Source organism: Aquila chrysaetos, chromosome 13 (genome assembly GCF_900496995.4).
Source record: "Aquila chrysaetos chrysaetos chromosome 13, bAquChr1.4, whole genome shotgun sequence".
NCBI lineage: Eukaryota > Metazoa > Chordata > Aves > Accipitriformes > Accipitridae > Aquila > Aquila chrysaetos.
The window spans coordinates 14768059-14789863 of record NC_044016.1 but is presented as its reverse complement, the minus strand read 5'-3'; the positions used below and the strand labels follow the sequence as shown (position 1 = coordinate 14789863).

At 40.0% G+C, this 21805-nt stretch overlaps 1 long non-coding RNA gene across 3 annotated transcripts in view; it reads right to left on the bottom strand.

Annotated features, from left to right (window-relative positions):
* Positions 1-5708: 5708 nt before the first annotated feature.
* LOC115349935 overlaps positions 5709-21805 on the bottom strand; it is a 43389-nt gene continuing 27292 nt past the window's right edge. Inside the window, exons 3-7 of one of the 3 annotated variants that reach the window (XR_005933833.1) lie at positions 18942-19085; positions 16487-16613; positions 11959-12006; positions 8630-8918; positions 5709-6226 (exon numbers count right to left, since the gene is read on the bottom strand). This is a non-coding gene — a long non-coding RNA (uncharacterized LOC115349935). The remainder of the gene's footprint in view (positions 6227-8629; positions 8919-11958; positions 12007-16486; positions 16614-18941; positions 19086-21805) is intronic. The other 2 variants (XR_005933835.1, XR_005933834.1) reach the window with 2 other exon arrangements.

Sequence of the window (21805 nt, the reverse complement as noted above, 5' to 3'; positions counted from 1 at the left end):
ATAGATTAAATGTTTGCAATGAATAATTCAAAGCCCTCTGAACTCCCCAGCTCTTTAATTTCCCCACAAATTTCCAAGTGATTTGAAGAAATAGATTTACACCATGGTACTGTTTAGCAATCCAGGTGCACCAAGATGAAATGGTTATGTTTTAGGAAGAATGTAACTGTTGAAACTACATGACTAATCTTTTCAGTGAGCATCCTTCTTTCATTCAGGATGAAGAGATTGAATTTCGGCTTGTATTTTGAGTTATGTATGAGGCTTAAAAATTAACAGGGGGAGTTGTGAGTCTGGTTAATATCACAGTTTCTGGAGGGTCTGTATCAAGATCTTTTCAAACAAGTCACAGCTAAAATTATTATCACATTTACTGCTCTTCTGTTATAACTTTTCCATGTGTCTGAGTGTAGTAAGAATAGGTTGACAGATACATTTCATTTTGCATTGTATTTCACATCTCCTAAAACCTGCCATTGTCTGCTTCCCCTAAAAGGTATGCAGAAGAATCCCACGTCTCCTTTCCAGTCTGTTTATGTATTTAATAGACATGCTTCATCACCAAAACCCCTTTTCTGTTTACAGATTCAAGGTACAAAACACAATGCACAAATTGCTACCCATAGAATAAATTTGGGCATGTACATTGTATAATTAACTTCAAGAGTTCCAAGTTACGTATTGTACTAATTACATATAAAGAAACTAATTACATGGCTAGAGTTGCTTGTTGCTGCTTGTGAAAGTTCACAAAGTGCAGAACCTCCTTTATCTGTACCGTGATTCTACAGCTATCAACCCACTGAGGTTTGATGATTCAGAAGCAACTATTCCTAGGGTCAAAACAGGTCATTGGAGTATCCTCAGAGATTTAAGTTGTGGCTTATTTATATCCTGACTCAGCTAGGTTTCTGATTCTAGGTTCAGACTTGTGACCTCCCTTTGTTTTCCTGAGCAGACCATGGAAGTTGCAAAACGCTGGTGGAAAGTATACATGGGAGAACCACATTTTCCATATAATTTTATTGCAGTCACTGAGATTGTCTTGGTACTAGTGCATTTCATTAGAAGTTTGGATAGTTTCTGTTACTAAAATAATGGAGTGATATGAGGTGAACAAAGATGAAAGTCAGATTTTTCAACAGGGTATCTTGATGAAGCTGAAAAAAAAATAATTCACACAACATTTCAGGTGATAATTGTCCCTTTTATTTTCTAACCAGCACTTAGCGAGGCTACTGTCTGGAAGCTGGATATCACAACACTTAAAGGGAGACAACAAACAACTTCTGCAGGAATGTCCAAATTGAAATGCAAAAGCAAATATATGCCTTTGTGCATGTCTCCTTAATCTTAACACCACAGAAACTAAACATCCTAACAGTATCTAAAACACCATGCCTTTCCTAAATTCACCCCAAAGTTGGAAACATTGCAAAGGGATGAAGTACAGAAAATTCTTGCCTTGTACTGCCACTGCAATCCTGTACCTTGCAATTTTTCATCTCTCATCTACACTTTGCCTCATGGGGAATGAAACTCTGATATGATGCTTACCTCTATAGAGTAGAGGGCAGATCTAAAGCAAGGATAATTGCAGTGAGCAATATATATTTTCTTCCAAAGAACAGTAGCACTTTTGGTGGAAGCTAAGCAGCATGGAAAGAGGTAATAGGTTGGAGAGACACACGTAAAGGAGATCTCTTGTGTTTGTTCAGCCTGCGTTCAAGTTAACCTCCCTAAGCAATGAAATGCATGTATGTAACATTTGTGTGAGTATGGACTCACTGTATTGCATGTCTAGTATGCTCAGTAGTCATCCCTGTGTTCTGCCAAGTGGTTATTAGAGACTCCATTAAAAACTGAGGATCTGGGCCCTCAACCCTATGACCACACAGCAGAAGACAGGATTACCTAAATGAAGTTTGAATAAATAGCAAGTAAGTGTGCTAGACCAGGGGCCATCAATGATCCAACTCCTTTCTCCTAAAAAAAGCCAGCATCATTGTGTTAGCATTAGAACATCCTTTTGTGATTGAAAACACTTGTAAGGCGGTGCCAGCATGTTGCTGTTTGCATCCAAACAATAATCAAGATCTCACACAGTGATGATTTGTTGTCAGCTATTTTTCCCGCACTAAACAAGTCTGACACTAGCAGCCCACAAGCTAATTAACTCAAGTATCTGGCATGGGAATCTACATTATAGCTATCAGCAGAGTATCCACAGAACTGAAATAACCAGCCAATTGGACTGATGCTTGGGGAGATGAAGAGTGTCTCCTTAAGGTAGAAAAGAAGAAAGATGAATATTGATAAACAAGATTTCCACTCCTACCCCCCCCCCCCCCAAAGAAACTTATTTATCTTTTTTTTTTTTTTTAAACAAAACCTTGAAAGAAAATTTTCTATATTCACTGAGTTGAATGCTTCAGACTGAATATTGGTCACTTGTACTTTTAATTCCTTATGACTTTCTATCTCTCTTTTCAACCTTTCTGGTTTACCTTTAGCCTGTTCTTAACACACAGAACTGAGTTCTGGCATCAGTTTGCTTTTAGTATCTGCCCAGGTTCTTGATGAGACAAGATTGTGGGATGCCTTGCTGTTCAAACACTTTTTGTTGCTCCCTCAGGGTACTGTTGGCATCACATGCTTATGGGGCAATCAGAATTCAGAAACAGCAAAAGTTTTAGGAATTCAGAACTTGTTGGTAAAGCGTTGCAGGAGGCTGGAGGAGTTGAGGTGTCCAAGATGAAAAAGTAACAAGAACAAACTGAATGAACAGGACATTCATATTTTGACACCTTGTCAAGTTGCCCATATTTCAGGGTTTTTTTCTGCATGTCTTACAGAATTAGAACACTCATCTGGTTTGCTATTACTCCCACTGTATTCAAGCAGAGCTGTGGATTCTCAGTCCCTTTAAGAGTGGGACCTGAGTTGTCTTCTAAGCAGGGAAAAATGCTGCAGTAGTATCTTCTCACCACTGTAACACTGAAAGTGAACTTTTTTTTAAAAAAAGACATGATCATGTGCTTCGTAATGAGCAAGAAATACACAGAGATAGGTCTATACAGAAAGCCTAGTTTAGTAACCATAGGCAGGTCCCAGGAGAGCTGATGGAGACATATATTTTTTAATTAAAGCAAATTAGATCTCTTCTGAGCAGACAGGCAAGAGCTGTTGGGTCCGTATCCATTAAGGAATTTAAGCGTTTGGCTCACAGGGTCATATTTACACACCAAAATTAAATACTTATGAGCACTGTTTGCTGGAGAGTCATTTTAGTCAGTAAGAGGCTCTTGAGAATCACAAGTCAGCCAGAAAATATGCAGAAGAGAGGGCTGCTTCTGAAAACTTGCCAATTTGCTAACTGTGTCTCCACAAAGTCAGGTGTTTCTCACCAAACTTGTGGTGCAGCGATCTGTTCCCATCCCACCTATCTTTTGTATAGCAGATACTGGCACATAAGAGGTCAAAAAGATATTTCTTACCTTCACAGCCAGAAGAGTTAGAGATGAATCATTCTGTCAAAACTGAATTTATTGTGTAGAAAGGGAATACAAGATTCATTAACTCCCAAGAGAGTATAAGCAGAGGGATAATGACTCCTCAGACCTGCAAGTAATGTATTCTCTTGGAGCAGGGGAAGCCTGAATAGCTGTTTAAATCGGTAACAAGCATATCCCCAGTTATAATAGCATTGACTAGATTAAGAATTCTGTGTTGGGGCTTGGACCACTCATCAGTTATTAAGGAGGGAGTCTACACTGTTGTTTGAAAGCACCATTACATCAAACAACATGTCATCTTGCTGTCAGTTGAACTAACTCAGTAACAATAATCTAACTGCATTAAGCTCATCTCAAGATCTGAGCATATTTTGCTGAAATCAGTGCTGTGGTGGGCTAAAAGGGAAGAGAGTTAACCCCCACTTTGCTTACTCTTGAGTTTTTAAACCACTGTGAGTGGTCTGGTATTGATAGCCCCCAGATATCTTGGGTCTGATCCATTATGGCCAGTCCAATTTTCCTTCAAGGGAAGCTGGGTATAAATGTTATGGTTACTTCTACTTTTGCAAGTCAGAAGTAGACTTGGGACTGGTTTTACCCATTCACCCTCTCCAGATTCAAATTTATCTCAGCTTCTTGGCTAATTTCAAACAATGACTAAACAAAGAAGGGAAAAAACCCCAAACCCAAAACCAAAACAAACCACCATAAGCTGGAACTTTTGTTGTCTTGCCACTGTTTAATTGGGGCTTGACGTGAAAATTTAGTTGTACATCTGTGGCAGTGTTAAATTACGTTTCTTAAGAAATAACTTTTGCAGCAATGTATATGCTTTCTCCTGCTCACCTCTGAACTGAGCTATAAGGTTTCACTACAGCATTCCCTTCCAGGTTGCTGCTGTGTGATCAGAGTGTTAATCATCAAGTGAATTTCTGCTTCTGCTGGGCCTTCCACAGTCTTTTCATTTTTTTTAATTTTTTTTTTATTTCCCAAGCATTGCTTTCATCCTGCCTTGGGTCATTTACTATTATTCAGTTAATTCACTCTGGCAGGGTGGCAAATGAGACTGGCACCAAAGGTATGTATGCCTGCTGCTGATTCCCAGCACTTTTTAATGTCATAATTGCACCAGAGAACATTGTGAAAATGAAGTTCATCCTTGTAAAATAGTATGTGTGAGCTATATGGAAAGTGATCATGAGTAAATCTGCATCAGGATACAGGTCATTAAATGAACAGATTAAATTAGTTTATGTGGAGTCTGTCAGTTGCATGTGTCAAACCTGAAATGATCAAGTTGAACAAAGCCTGGCATGCTGTTATATTTTTATAGATATTTTTTGTTAGAGGATAACTTCTTAAAACAACAACAAAAAGAAACATTGCATGCAACAGTGATTTGAGAAGGTCCCATTGTTCCCATTTGCTCTTGCTTGCTCTCTCCCTTGTACCTAGACATTTGAAGTTCCTAACTAGATTCTGCTAGTCCATGTATAGGAGAGACAAAGGCCTCTCCTATAGGTGCAAGTGTCCTAAAACTCAGAGGCACAAACTCCTCTGAAAGAGATACCACCTAGTTTCAGACTAGCCACATTTGGTAACTATTTGGGCTAGGTCTATTGAAGTCTCCAAAGAAATGTCTTTAGGAGTTGCACATCCTGATTGCAGTGTGGACATACTGTGAGTCAGTCATGAGACATCCTGCGTGTATTATGAAACTACACAAGGATTCAGATCAGTATGCACATCAGGGTAGTAAGTGCAATCATGCCTTAATGCATGTCTGTGCCTAGAGACGTGTTGTGAAGTGTCTTCAACAAGAAGACCCCACCAATATTTTTACAGCTTACGTTAAATTCTCTAACAGGCTGCTGAATGATTTAATAAAGTTTTTTTAAGTTGACATAACCGTTCTGCAAACAAAGTGCCACGTACTTTATAGCTTAACACTAAGGAAGGCAGGATGAGGGCATGTCAGTAAAGAAGATCTTCCCATTTTGTGATTTAAAGTTGATTCCTGTCACAAAGTGTATTCTGCTACTTTGCTGAAAGCATAGTTTTGTCAGATTCCCTTCAATTTCCAGGAAAAGATACTCTAAGATATGCTGTTACCTTCATCCAGAGAGAGAGAAATAAAATTGGTTAGAGCAAGGATGAAGCAGCACAACTCTCCTGTGAACCTATGATTGTCATTGCATTTATTGTGTGTCATTGTACATACATGGGTACTGCATTATAGTCATTCCCAAAGTTAAGAGATCAGGATCCAATACGTGTTGACATCTTTTATCTCTCTACACTCAGCTTTCTGCAAATGCAGGACTCCAGATAGATGAGCTGAGTTTATTAATGAAAATTAGTTTATTCATGAAAAAAACAAAGCAAATGCTAATTCAAGGGTTACTATACTCTGCAGTTACAGCACATGGACAAATGGAAATGCCTGTCTTGCTAACTTGATTGTCTGTAGTGCTTATATATGTTTTAATCACAGTTCCTCAAAAGGAGCAGAATGCATAGTTCTCCATGTTAACTGCTCCTTGGAGGAAAATGACTGTGCTGAGCAAAAGTAGTGTTGGTATGGCCCAAGGAGTGAGATGTGTTGCAGTCTCAGCACCAGCTTTGCATACAGGGAAGTCAGTGGGAGTGCAAGCAGTTTAAATGTAGGAAAAATCCAATTGCCAGTAGTCATCCGATCACTTACAATTACTCTGAAATTAAAAATTAAAAATACATCACATTCAGGCACTGGTATATAACCTTGGCATAAGGATGTACTTTTGGCAGAAGTATACTGTAAACACATAGTAAATGGAAAGCCACTGCCTTGCGGAGCTATCAGACCTGGGTTTATTACAAGATGCAATTAGAGAATGAAACAAACAAATGGATAGGAGCTGAAACGGACAAGGATGTGGGAAGAATAGTGCAAGCATGCTTTTTCATAGACAAGTTGTGTGCATAATATCACAGTGAGCAAGGGGGCCCTGGGAGTCTCCTGCTTCGTGTTGTGGCTTATTTAGGCACAACTCCCATAGACTTCAGAAAGAGTTTTGTCTTAAACAGAACCAAGGAGGGGAAATTGGGGCTTGTCAGAAAATGATGATCAGGTATATACAAATGAATCGATGTGCTTCCCACTATGCTGGCTTAGTGTTGCAAAGAAAAGCAAAGCTTGGGAGGAACAAAACCCCAGCTTTTTATAATTATAGATCTGTTTGAGTTAGCCTGAGCCCTCCCCTTTCCTTCCTTTACCTTCTGCTTCTCCTCCCAAAATAATAACACATTTTGCCAATAATTTTGAGGAAGTCTCAGTGGGCCAGATGGAATTCGGAGAGAGGGATCTAATGGAGTTTCATTTCATTCTTCTTTCTCCTGCTTTTTCCCCTCCCTTGATTTTCTACTTGTGATTTCTTTCTTTGGCTTATTGCATGACATGGAGGTGGTGAGGCAAAAATAGAAGTAATGGTACTACCACTGTTTGTTTCTATTAGCGTTTACATGTGAAACGAAGGCATTTTGGAAGAGAACCAGACTGGCCAGTAAAACCTTTCACCCTCGTAAACTGTACATTTGGTTTGACTTTGGCTTAGATCCCAGAACTTGTCACAAGCTTTATTATAAAGCTGTAGTTCAGCTAGAGTTTTGTTAGCTTTATTACAACGGCTCCACAAAAAAAAAAAAAAAAAAAAGAAAGAAAGAAAGGAAAAGCAAGCAAGCAAGGAAGGCTTTTGTTCATTCTGAATGCTTTTCACATTCTGGAGAAAATACACTAGAAAATGCAATTAGTCAGATAACTGGCCAGCATCAATCATCAGAAAATAAATGAAGTTTATCTAAAATTTACAAAAATTATACATCACCTCCTTAAAATAGTCAAAGAGTGACTAATCATATAAACAATAAGGCAGCCACCAACAGTGAAGCATGTTACAACTTCTGAGAAAGCACAGGCCTAGCACTGCCAAAGAAGAGTCTACAGATCAACTGGAGAATGATATGGACATCTGGAGAGAAGATGCATGCTACACTTCAAGAGGAGATTTTTTTTTTTTCTTTTTATATGCTTTCCCAAAGGGGTAGTTTAGCTTTGCCTGAATTCACTCAGGGAATATATAAGGAAAAAAAGAAGAGGAGGAAAAGGAATGTGTTACACAATACACAATTATAAAACTATTGGTCTCATCCTGCTCTCATGCACCCTGTGTGTCTCATGCACAGAACCCCCTTGGTTCAGGACCAAGTACACATGAGAGCAGTATAGGATTTTTCACAGTGGTAATGGGATTTAAGGTGACTGCTTTATACCATAAGCATTAATGAATTTTTAAAATCTATTACTGCAGATTGAACAGTTATTGAGAAGATATGTAGAACGGCTCTGAAAGATCAGTTAGTTCATAGCACTTGGCTGGAATTTGAAACATGGTCTTGTAGCTAAGGGACTAATTTGAGACACAGAATATCTAAGTTTGACTCTTGTTCCTGTCATTCAATTCCCACGTGATCCTTGAGTAAGTGACTTTTACACTACCTATATTTCAATTCCCTGTTGAGGAAATGCTGACCAGAAATTCTTATCTGAGTCTAGTTTAGACTAATTTAAAAAGTTTAGATTGGTCTTCTAGTGTAGAAAATTATACTCTTTAAAACTTCTTGGATCAGGAACAGTTAATTGGCTATGAGGCCTTGATTTTGATTGGAATTTATAGAAACCAGACTCTTAAAAGGTATTCGATTCCCCCAAAATGCAAACAAGCACATCAACTCAATTTTTGCACAATACTTTGGTGTCTAATTCCAACAGAAATAATTACAACCCTGCACTTTTCAATGTAGCACCACACTGATGGTGATTCCTTGTTCTCCCATTGGAAAATACAAATTCACAAAATCTTGACATTCCCAGAGAATCTATTGAACTGAGTCCCATGTCTCCTTCAGTAATTGCTGTCCAGGGCTGTCTGGAACCAGGGTACCCAGGGAGCAGGACTACCTGAAAATCTCTCTTCCCAAGCAAAATGTTTAGTGTTTGGATGTGAGCAGTATTTTTTGTGGGGGAAGGAAATACATTTTCTTATTACTACTCTTGGAAAGCAAGTGATTTGGCTCACCAGCAGTTAAGCCTGGCTCCCATGCCAAGGACATGGTTGGTAATGGCTGCAGGCTGCCTTGGTACTGTCTGAATCCTTCCTGTGGATCTGGGCTGAAATCTTCACCTTGCTGGGACCAAATATGGACGTGGTAGAATCGTTGTCATCACCAGTGAGTAAATCACTGCCAGAACTTGTCCTCCACTCCTTCCTGGAGAGCAGCATTGCCTGGTGGTACTTTGCTATGGGTCATCTAATGGAAAGTCAGCCACTCCACTATACTAGTGCATTAGTGATGTCCATCGGCAACCTATTGAAGTGAGAATTTGTGTAGCAAAGGAAAGTTGTATGCAAATGATCGTTAGCTTTAGTGAAGTAGGAAAATCAGTTATGTACGAAGTGCCATGTAATACCTTGCCACTGAATTTAAGTTCACAAGCAATGTGTGCAACTCTCAAGAAGTCTTTGGTAAACATTGATTTGTAAATTTTAATCTGATAATCAGGAATTTTCAAACTAGACTTGAAAGTCTGCTTCAATTACAAGTAAAGGATGTAGAAGTAAAATTATGAAGGACTTGCGTCTATTGATAAGAGGAAATCAAAATGCAGGATGAAACTAAGGCCCCACTGCTGTATGACATGGCACGTATTCTGTGAAGTGTTGAGGATGAGATTGTTTTAACAGTCAGCGGGAGTCAAAGCCTCAATACCTCTAAAAATCTGTCTCTCTGTGCTTTACATTCTTATTGCTTTCTTTGAGGGGGAGGGAGGTTTGAAGGTCACAGAATCTGGGCATTTGTGTAACCAGAACCAGATGATTAATTACTTTTTTAGGGATTTTGTTCCTCTGAAAATTTTATCCCAGAAAAGCACGAGGACACACAAAGTCTGTGGTTGAAAGAAAATTATATTAAGATTACAGAAATATTGTACGTCACAGTTCTATGGGAAGTGGCTTTTCATTGTTTAGCATAAGAGGAAGAAATACTAACAAGTCAGGCTACACAGCTGGGGTTTGTGCTGTGTAATAAGCTCCAAATAAAAGAGTTTTATAACAAACCTTTAAATATTGCACCCAAGCTGAAAGTATGTATATTGGAAAGTCTCAGACTGAAAAGAAATCAGTTAGATAATTAACATTCAAAGTAGATTAACTGTCATTTTAGCTTAAAAAAAAGTCCCACCCCATTCTTTCATGCTTCCCCCTCCAAAAAATTTGGAACTCATCACTGGAAATATCACCTCAAAAATCTTTTTCTGCTTTCTATTATTTAAACCAGAGATGTATGTACTCGTTTGAGCAAAATAAGAATGAATTTAATTTTTTTTTTAAATCAGAAACAGATCCAGATGAGGATTTCAAAATTATGAGAACACTTTTTTATTTAGGTTTCTGTGCATTTAAGTTCTAGGAAAAATGCTGATTATTGTCAAATGTTGAAGACTAGGTCGCAAAGCCCATGGAAACTGCTGGGAAAACTGCAAACAATTTTGATGTGCTTTGAATCAGGCCCTTTCTGGAACAGACCCTGGACATAATGCATGGGATGGCCTGAAACATATCTCATTGTGCTGCTCCAAAGGCTCTGTTTGTCATGGCAAACTGACAGGTTTGAGCATCATCAAACAGTCTGTTTCCTTCTTTGCACTTTGTTTGGCCCAGTTTTGGCCTGGGCTGACCAGCTGCTCCCAGTTAATGACCAAACATCATTTGGGTGACTACTGCGGACCTAAGGCTCTTCCCAAGAGGTACATGGATGTGGCAACTGGGTTTAGGTACAAAGAGGAGGGCTGGTTGTGTGAGGCCAGACTGTGCTAATGCCATTCATCCTCAGAGCCAGAGCGTGGTTCTGGACACATTAACAGGCCAAAGGTTTAGCAGAAGGGAGGCCTCTGTCAACTCTTATCCAAAAATTCACTTTTTTTCAATGAAGTCCCTCTGTTTTCAGCTGGGTTTACTCTGGAACACTATTTTTGTAGTTTCTCATTTCCCCTCTCATTTCCCCTAACCTAGTTCAGCATGTGAGTTGATCACAGCAGCAAATGGGTATGGAGAGAGCTAAACAATGCTGCAACGAACAGAATTATAAAGAATTCATGCTGTCTTCTGCAGGTCCTCTTCTGTGTGTACGAAATCCCATACATGAGCATAAGCCACACTGAGCCTGGCTGAGGAAACACAAAGGGGCTGGTGCCATACCAGGCATTTGCTTCCCCAGAGCTTGGCTGGCCTTGGTTGAATGCTGCTTTGCAGCCTCCCATCCGGGCTGGGAGAGAGGGGGTGAGCAGCAGTGTCCTGTCCTCCAGGCTGAGCCACTCCACAGCTCCCTTAGAAGAAAGCAAATCCTCAGCTACTTTTCTTACTGGACTGCTTTTTGGTGGTTTTGTCTTACCCTTCCTCAGCACCGGGAGCTGGTTGAGCCCAGTACTTCTAAAAGCCCCTTCTTCATGAATGCCACTGAATGGGCTTTTTACAAGGTAAAGTTTGACCTAAGGCTTTTGATACTCTGAATGGAATCCCTTTACAATGAGTGGCATTACATGAAAAGGACAATTCTGTTCTCTCACTGGAGTGAGATCAGAATTGGGGTCTCTGCAATTTTTCTGTCCACTGTAGCTTTGATATAACACAATCCCCCTGATGCTTTTGGTGCTGATAAATAAATGTATTTATATGTTGTGCTCTTACATTCTTAGTACTAACTGAGGCAACAGAACAATAACATACTCTTGTCAATACAAGCACTGCCCTGGGAATTGACTAATTAACATGAAACTCAGCCCTGCAGGGACATTTCCAGGTTCGTTTTTTGCTGCCTCAGCAAACTATAGGGTTTGGGCTGTTAACTACTTTCAGATGCTCTTTGTCTTTCAAGAAAGAAATAAAGAACATCCACATTGCTTTAGGCAAGTTAATGATTCTACAGAACACTTACCTTTTTACGATATGCCTCAAGACAGATTAAAATCCTGAAGGAGCAAAGGATTATATACCACGTATAGTCCTTTGGCAGAAAAACATGTATTCTGAACTAAAAGTGAATGGCTGAATGTGACGTTTATATTCATTGTTTTTCCAGAACTGCATACTGAGGATGTTTGATTTTACTCAAAATAATCCCAAAGCAGAGTTTTTGTAGGTGCTTTGATTTCTCAGGGTCTCTTAAGGTTATGACAAGCAGTTCACAGTGGCTACTGAGAAAGTTGGAGAAACTTGCATAACCACTTCTGTAAAATTAGAAGAAAATCTGGCCTAACTTAGCAAAGAGGAGATGTGCCTAAAATATTGAGAAACACATACTACTTGTCTTTTGTACGTGAACATATTTGTTTATGTGAATTACTTACTTTTCATTCATATTCTTTTCCTTGGACAACGAAACAAAAGTGTCTTGTCTACAGGAAAAATGAGAGAGAAAAGAGAAAGAAATTAAAATTAAATGAAATTTGAATCTCACAGGTAAAGAAAACCTCATTGTTTTTATTCATTTTCTCTAGCTCTCTGGAGCAAATGGCTCTCCTCCTTGTACTCTTTGTCTGTTATTATTAATTATTATTATTATTAATCTATTATTAATAGACATGTCTGCCCATTGCTGCTATTTATGAATGAACAAAATCACATTCTGTGGTTCATAGAAATCATCTGTAGAAAGTAACAATAGAATAATTTTCAATTAGAGGGTTGAAAACTCTTTGATAGGTCCTCAAGTGCTACAGATTAAACGACTCAGAATTTACATTTGAATGAGCACAAATACTTTCAAAGTGTTTTGTAAGAGAAGAAAAATAAGCATATGTGCAAAGTCCACGTTTGAGAAAGGCAACGCTACAGTACATGCAGATACATGCAATATTCATAATTCTGTTTTGTACACACATTTGCTTGTTGGTGCATGAATATGCTTTTTTTGTGAGTGCACTTCAGGCATGATTTTGAGAAGCCTGTGTGTATATATGACTGTGTGTGCCTATCAGCACAAGTATTAAGGTTGCCCAAACCTATCTGATCCTGGTGTATAGGCTTCACAAACTTTACCCACTTGGAGTAAAATTTTACATGATGTATGTATGTCTGCTTGCACTTTTTTCGCTGCAAATTTCAAACACAATAGTTCAATGTTTACTAAAAAAGGAAGAAAAAACCCTAAGAAAACACATACTGTTTCACTCAATCAGACATACTGGAAAGGTTTAATTTGTGTCACTGTGGCTTTTAGGTTTCAGAACAGCAAAGTGGTTTGAGGGGAACTTTGCACTGAACTAGGAGAACTTAAATCAGGAAGGTGGGGGAAAGTGAAATCTGATATGGAGCCAGCAGGTAGCCAGGACTCTCTGGGCACAGTGACTCCTAAGAAAAGAGAGACTCTCACAGTGAGAGATGAGTGGCCACAGGATGAGGAGTCAGAAGCAGGGGAAAGGAAAGATTGCTACAGCAGTATTTTGAAGAGGACGAGGCAGCAAGTGTCAGTCTTGGGGTGATCAGAAAAAAAACCCAGCCTTTGTGCCCCTCTAGCACTTGGAACTGCACCAAATGTCTGTGAAAATCACTGAAGATCTTTATTTCCTCTCATCCCCATCCACACGAGCACTGGCAATTTACTACTGCCACTATCTACTATGACAACTGTCATGCTAGTCATAGAGATCTGTGCGATGGATTTCAGTGTTTCCAGCACTGCTGATTCTGGGAGTCAGCAAATGCAAAGATGCCAAAAATAAGCTGACGAAATCTTAGCGTTCTTCTTTATTTCCATGCAGTTATATACCACTCTCACCATCAGTATAATAACTTTTCATTCATTCAGTCTGCCTTTACTATCGTGAAAAGCTTAAGGAAACCTAGGCATAGGCAAGTAGGTTTTATTTAACTTTTCCCTAGAGATTCCTCCCTGCACGCAGCAACAGTGGCTCTCTGTCATATAGCTACAGTATTCTAAAACAGAGGGGACACCGCATTTTGCCTTTACTGTCAGGAAGTGTCAGAAGTATTAATAGCATAAATTTTGCTAGCTAGCTAAAATTCTCACAGTGCAATCTTGTGCATCAGCATTTTTTTAACACAGATGGTCATTTATGTAACACTGTTGAAAATTGTGGCTGTGTTCCACAGCAACAGGAAAATGGGATACATCTGCACTGTGCAGGGAAAAATACAAATGAACTAGAAGCTATGCAAACATTTAAATTACAGGGAAACAGGGCTGCGATAAGCCCTCGACTACATGAGCAGGAAGAGAGTGTCAGCCTCACCCATGCCCTGAAAAAATGGTCACATTTATGGGCTACTCTATTGTACTGAGTGGAAGTTTGTTTATGCGGGACCTTCCTTCCCTCAGGACTTCCTCTGAGAGGAAATGTCGTCACTATTCAGTAGGGGTCAATTGTTATGCATTCAAAACTCAAACATAAAATAGTATCACTGAATGCAACAAAGTAGAAAGGAATAAATAAGATTTCTCCATTTACATATTTAGAAACATTTACAACAGTTATTCTTGCTCACCAATACTTTCAGAGAGCTGAGAAAAATCATACAAGTGGAGTAGCTAGAATAATACTGTTTTACAAGTATCCCAAACACTACTCAGTATTTCATGAGTCTCACCTTCTTCAGCTCTGTTACTTCTCTATGGCTGATGTGGGAATATGTTTCAAATGGAAGAAGGCTAAAAAGACTGCAGCCTTAAAACCGGGATCATGCTCTTACGGGAATACTTGGCCAAGTCTGGTCTGTGTCTTGGATCAAACTGCTCTGAATTTGAATTGCTCTGGATGAGCACTTTTTTGAGGCCATATATGCAGCTTAGATGTTCCTTGAGATTCATTTTTTTATCATGATAAAACAGGAATATTGTTTGAGATAAAAGAGCTAATACTGGTGTTGCTTTCCCTTTGCCATTGTCATTGTGTTGTCAGTCAAATGAAATAACTCTGGAAGAAACTTGTGGGTGGGGTATATGCTGAGGTCTTGGAGTGATAGAATGACAGAATGGCTGAAGTTGGAAGAGCTCTCTGCAGACTACCTCATCCATCCCGCTGCTCAGGCAGGGTCAGCTAGAGCAGCTTGCCCAGGACATTGTCCTGTTGAGTTTTGAGTATCTCCAGAGGGTGGAGACTCCACAACCTCTCCGAGCAACCTGCTCCAGCGTTTGGTCATCCTCACAGTAAAAAAGGTTTTTCATATATTTAAATGGCATTTTCTGTATTTCAGTTTGTGCCCATTGTCCATGTGCTTTTATCAAGCTCACAGTAACTGTGCTGTTTTGACACCAGCTTTACTGGAAAGGTGCTGAGTACCAACCAGACAAAGGCACACTCACAGGGGTGGCTAGTTCTGGTCTGTTCCCCACTCACAAGAGGCATTTAGTAAACTGTTCTCTCTTAGGTGAGTAGACTTTGTCTCCAGATACGTATTGGCTCACACTTTTTTATCCATTTTGCATTAGGCTATGGGACGCCTAAAAAAAAAAAGGAACGTTGGGAACTGACTGGCTTGCAGAGCAGTCTGCAGGGCACATTTGTGTCCAGAAGAGGCACCACAACCATGACCAATGTTGAAGTCTCTTGACAGCCTGTCTCTTGAAGTTTCAACTGCCATGAAGTTATCTTCCCTATTGCATGGTTTATGCTAGAAGTAAGTTGCCTATCCTCTCTCGGACAAATTTTCCTGAGTGTGCAGTAAAACAATCAAGGGGGGCAAGAAGATGTCATTTAGTCTTTCCAGTGGAGCACTTAAGAATTCTCCTCCAAGGACAGTATATAACATAAAGCACATCACAACATTAGAAACTGGTGTCAACCTGGTTAAAGCTCTGTTAGCTAAAGAACCATAGTCATAAGCTGATTTTATCCCAGGTAGATACCTGGTCCAACACGTTTTAGTCAGTTCCTCCCTCCTTCCTCCCTTTCTCTGCCTCTTTGTCTCCCTCACTCCCCACTCCCTCATGCAGGGATTACCCAGGTTTTCAGCCTCTCAGTGAAGGAATCGGCGGAGGGGCTTCCATTTCGCACATGTACATGTAACCTTTCTGCCAAGCCGTGCGGTCGGTGCAGCCCAGGCTCCGGCCGTGCCCCGGCCACCAGCCCCTTGCACCCCATCTGAAAGAATGTCGCCTGTGAGGCAGAAATTCCCACCATGAGAATCTCGCCTCCGTGTTGCACAACAAAGGCCACCGCATTGTCTCCCTGTTAAGCGGGTGTTAAAATGCGCATATGTTGCCAGGGCTATTGCATATGAGGGTCCATTTAGGAAGCAGTGGTTTTTCCCGACCGCTGACTGCTCTGAATCCCCTCATATTAGCACATTAGCACACATGCGGGCCTTCTTATCAGATTAGCTACAGTTGTCACAGATTAGTTCACCCTGTGAAGGAGCCGCAAAGGTACCTTTGACCATTCATTCAAAAGAGCCAGAAAGGTTTTTTCCTTGTCTTCAACCATCAGAGTGCAAAGCAAATTAAAGGGAAAGTCTCTCTCTCTCTTTCTCTCATTTTGGTAACAGGATAACTAAAGGATAGGTGTTAGGGTGGACTACACAGAGAGACATTAATGGGTACTTAATATTCATCTAGAAAATATTTATTTAAGCCCTTAAAAACATTTATGTATTTTCTTTCCTCACCAATAGTCTTTTGAGAAATGACCTTTCTGAAGCTCAAAGTTGCTTTTTTAATGTTTTGCTTCTCCTCCCCCTGCCCTCCCTCTCCTTTTTTATTACAGTTAATTTGCAGTGCGGTTCAATGATCACTATTCTGCAGATTGGGGGTGGGGGAGAGGAAAAGACTTGCTAGTAGCTCGTTACATTATTTATTTAACCCATCTTGCTCCTTAAAAGGTTGTGATAGCTGGTAAAATAAACAATGACTCAAAATACCTTCAGCATGTCTTGCAGTCTACACAGGCATTGAGACTGAGCCTAGAGAAGACGTAACACCTTGGAAGTGTAGTGACAGAAGAGATTTCAACAGTCATCTCTGAATGAACTTGGTGGTAAAGGAAGCCTAGAAAGTTACAAAAACATATAGCTGAAATTGCTGGTTAGCATTCACACCTTTGGCACAAAAAAAATTATGAAAGGAAACTGTGGTGGGGAAGGAATGCAGCAATTCCTTACACCTTGGTGCTTTCTAGGGGAGGTGTTCTACATCCTTGCTGCCAGGTGTAGCATTACTGTGCTCAGTCTGAGCTTGTCCACCTCTAGAGGTTAGCTGTGCTGCCTGCATATGGGAGACAGAGGGGACAAACCCAAGACAAAAGTGCTTCTCCAGGACTTTTCCCTTTGTCATACAGGTGAGAGTAGACCTGCAGACTCCACTCATTGGTCTAGTGCAGAATATTTTACCTAGGAAATGAAGAAGAAATTAAAAACTGAACTGTGACTTTTTTTCTGATTGCAGGTTACCAAACTGCAGTATCATTAGTAGGACTTTAATTGGTAACTCTTCATTCAGCTTCTCCCACCAATACTGGAGCACAATCTTAGCAATATTGTTTACTCGTCTGTTTCTCTGCACAGCCTTAAACCTGGCTGGTTCAATGTGCTGTGTTTGTAAACAGTAGAAAGTACAATAGATCATTTGTAAGGGCACTAGCACGGGTTACCAGGGGCTGGAGTTTCAGTGCTTCTGAGCAAACAGCCTGACTATGTGTTCTCAAGCGCATGCAACCGTACTCTTCTAAGACTACAACTTTAGGCTCAGAGCATGGACTTTTTGGTCCTGGAACAATTTCTGACAGCTAAATTCTAAAATACTCCCAGCCTAGCTGTGGCTTACTTTGTAGATCCTGTTGAAATGCAACAATATTTCCACTACAGTAATTTTTTATTTCATTGTTTTCAAACCATAGTGCCACACCAATAAGAGAGGGCTGTGAAGGATGTGGCAAAACCATCCCTTAGAGCCCTATGTCAACAAAACTTACATCACTGATGGTGCTTCCCAGCTCTAAGTTATAACCAACTCCAATTTATGATCTAGGTAGTGAGGCAACAGCAGTAACAGCAAAGCGGGGTGTATGTGGGAGAAATCAAGCAGTTGCATCCTGCTTTTGCTTTAAGTGGTTCCATCTTATTAGTTGATGAAAACAGTCTCCATGCTATAAAGTTACGAAAAGAGTTCATTGTGACATCTGTTTCTTCTTTTGTCAGATAGGATGGTAAAACCTTAAACTATTAATTTCCTGTGTTATTTTCTGATAAAAAGCATCAGTGTTTATATTTTTATATTTCCACATGCACCTAGTTCAGTATGGTCATTTTAAAATTCTATTTCATTATATATATAAATATATATATGGTGTTAACTGATTTGTTCCAATTTTTAATTTCTCTTTTGAAAGGGTGTGATATGAAAAGGAGTAGTGAAAGTAGAATTGTAGCACTCAAATCGATTCTTTCCCTATCAATCTAGAAATGATTTTCTGCGTTTCAGTGAAAAATAGTTATTCAGTCCTCTGCTGACACCTTTCAAATGTATCCACTGTGAGCCTAGGTAGCTTATGCACCAACTTTAGTCATTGATCTGAATTTAGCAAAGCTGTTTGTTGATGATCCTTCTGTCTTTATCCCAAAGCAAGAAAAAGGCTGCAGAGCTAAAGGCCTAAATTCACAGTAATTACATCTCTCTTTCTTCCTTAAATAAGCACATAGGAGTCTGGGTCAGAGTATGAATCTTCTGTTTCCATTAGTTATTGTTACTGTGTTGTCCCAAGCGTCACCTGTCTTGCTAGTGTGAGTGAAGAGTCCCAGTTCGAGAGACCCTGTTGAATGTGAAAATGCTGATTTTCACACAGTCCTCTTCACTTAATTAAGTGAATATTGTCTGCAGCAGCATTTTGGTGCTAAGGATGTAAATTAGAGTCTTTTCCAGAACCCTGATTCAAATCCAGATAGTAGTCTTCCATGCCCCCAAAACAAAATTTAACCTCAGTCTACTAAATGTTTGATTTTGAGTCTAAATGATGAAACAGTCTGTCTTGCTCGCCTTGAGCGAAAGAGACTAGAATTGAGACCTGTGGCATTTTATGCTTTGATTCATGTAACTGAATCCCTGGCAGCTAACCCTGCATCTCATTTCTCTTATGACATTATGGCTTTCTCCTCTTCCACAATCCCAGGCAGTGTGGCAGCCTGATCTGTGAGTTACCGATGCAGTCATGACATATAGCATGTGAGGTCAGAAAACGGTGGGGAGGCAACGACATTGGGAATGGAGATGGAGAGCTGCTGCCTGCTGTGATCCGTGCATGTACAAAGAGCAAGGCTGGACAGCGTGATCCTTGGCAGGAGCCGAGCATCATTGCCTCCCTCCCCCTGCCCTGTCACCTACCCGTTTGCTTTTGTCACCTCAAGTACACTGGCACACTGGCAGAGAAGCAACTTGACATGTCTGCATGACACACAGCTTTGACCCTTCTTCAGTTCCTTGACGTAGCTCATAGAAGAAACTTCTTGGCTTTGGTCATTTTATGACCTAGTCAAAAGCAACACACAATTTTATTTGAAATATTGATGAACTTTTAAAAAGTCATTTCTATCAAAATGCCAACAACAACACATTACTGAATTTTTTGAGTTGCCCTTACTTACTTCAACAAGCATCTCCTTATTTTAACACACTGAATTAAACTCGGGCTTCATCAAACCTGAATAGTAAATCAATTATTTTAAATACAGGAGAGCTGCTTCACTTACAAGTCTTTCCCATGCTGATGAACTCCTGCAAGTTCTATGGCTGCTGACCTGGTCTGGGGATCCTTGTTCTAATTGATAATGTTGCTTATTGTGAGAACGCTGGCTACGCAAATCGTGACGCTGGGTGTACAGATTTGCATTCCAATACTTGGAGCGCTCTGTAAGGGTACGCAGGCCTGGTATGCTGCCTCTGGAAGCACAATGGGAATTATGGTTATGTGTCTCTGGGCAAACAATTATTTCCATGTTCTTGCTAAATGAGTGCAGGGAGGGAAGACTTTCCTCTTGTTTAGTCTCTATCAATGTCTTTGGTGCTGTATTGCATTTTAACATAACCGTCCTCCCCCACCACTACCTCAGCCCAGCCCTGTTAGATATTTTTCTGGCTTTCATTAAAACACTAGCACATGAATAGCTGTGAGTTCACAGGGCTAGAGGGCATATTTGCTGAAGCTGGAATCTTTGGTAAATAACTTGCTGCACTTTTGGAAGTGTTAAAAGTAACTAAGCACCTAATGAACGAGCACCTAAACAATAGAGTTAGTCAAACTAGTCCCATTATTCTTTTTTTCTAGTAGAGGTAAATAAATAGTAAATGTTTTTTCAACCACTATATATTGTTGGCAGCTCAGACTCCCTACCATACGTGTGTAGGTTCACAGGGCTAAAGAATATGATACTAGTGTATATAGTGCCCTGTCTAGCTATCAAAAGCAACAGGTCTGCAGGCAGACTTAGGCTTTTCCTTCTGTTAGAATAGGCTGGGCTACAAAAATAACAGTATCAGAGCAACAGCTGGCTTAGTCACATAATGCTCTGCTATATAGTCTGGATTTCTTGGTTTCATTTCACTTTCCTTTGTTTTAGAGACAAAAAAGGAAGCCCTTGGGGGAAAAGACTTCCAAGTTTATTGCTTGACCAAAGTTAGCTGACTCCAACATCAGCAGCTTTTATTAACTGGAGCTTTAACATTTCTTTCTCTGAGTGTAACATTGACAGTGGCACCTCTGTTCAGCCACAGAACTAGTACCAAACAGGGCAGCAGGTAGCTGCTTTTCCAACTGTTGTAGTGTCATCTGCCATGGACTATCTCTAGGGTTAATAGAAAAATCACTCTGTACAGTCATAAACATCCTAGACTCTGCCCTTAGACTGCCCAATTAGGTATCACTCTGTGCTGTGTGGCTTCTATTTTAGGAAATGGTTTGAGATCGCCAAACTGGTCTTCACATTGAAGCAACAAGCATTTGCCAGTGCCAGCTCTACTATAATTTGAAATCTGTGGCCTGTATCAGGGACTGGTGGAGCTACCGTATGGATGGGAAAGGGGGAGAGCTGGACTGTGCAATGGCAGCTCCTCTGTCAAAGGACAAGTACTCCTAGTTATCCCACTCCTGCTACACTGGACTGTGCTAGCTGAGGGCAGCCCACTTACTGAGCCAGCTGCACCAGACATCTCATTTCAGTGCACTGTTCTTATGGAAAAGAAACAGTGATCTCCTGATTGGCCATATCAATATGTGAAGTGAGATAAAGCTGTAGTGAAGAAAATACTCCCTGCACATACAGAACAACTTAAAAATTATTGCTGAAAACCACACCTTTTAGTTAATAATACTGGCCCCAAATTAGACTGTATTGCTCTTGATAAAAGGGCCATTTCTATTCCTTCAGTCCTTTAGTGGAACATCACATAAAAAGATCACATAAAAGAAGAATGAAATGAAGACTAACACTACAAATTTTATCCAAGGTGCCTGTAATACTGTATATTGGTGATGGATGACTAAATATTTTTAAGTCTTCATAGCATTATGCAGCTCAGCAGAGCATGATACACTGTCTTCTTTCTTTTGCTTTTTATGCTAAGCTATATGAACAGCCGTCTGGGTTCCTGAAGCAGCAAGTTAAATATTTTGTCTATAAGGTCACTTTTGTTATCACATATGGTGTTGCAAGGAAATTTCCAACTTAGTTTCAAAATAGCTTTGGCAGAACATAAGATTCAAGCCAAGAAAGCCTCCTCCTCCTTTTCCCAGCTTCTGTCAACACCCGATCAAGGGTCAGCAAACTAAACCCGGCTCATATGTAGTTGGCTAGCTCATTTTTTTATTTCTCCAGGGACAAAAGCAGACTTCATCGCTAAGATAATGGCCCTCCATTCCTGCAGTGATTGAGGTCTAGAAGCCCTCTTCTTGGGTTCATCGCATAATCTAGATTTTTGCTTTCTGTACTTGGGTTAGGCATGCAGCGTATATTTCAGTTAAAACAAACACGGCTCCTAACATGTCTGGCTTGTTCTTTTGACACAGTTTCTTGAACAGGATTTTACTTGCCAGCTAGCTGTCAAAAGGTTGGAGAAAAGATAAATCTTTATTTAGACAAGCTGTACTGTGTTAGATACTTATAGTGGAGCTCACCTTTTGTAATAACCAGTTTATGTTTTTCTCATACTATATCTAATGTGTTTTGCTATAAATTTGTCCTTATAGGTTTTTT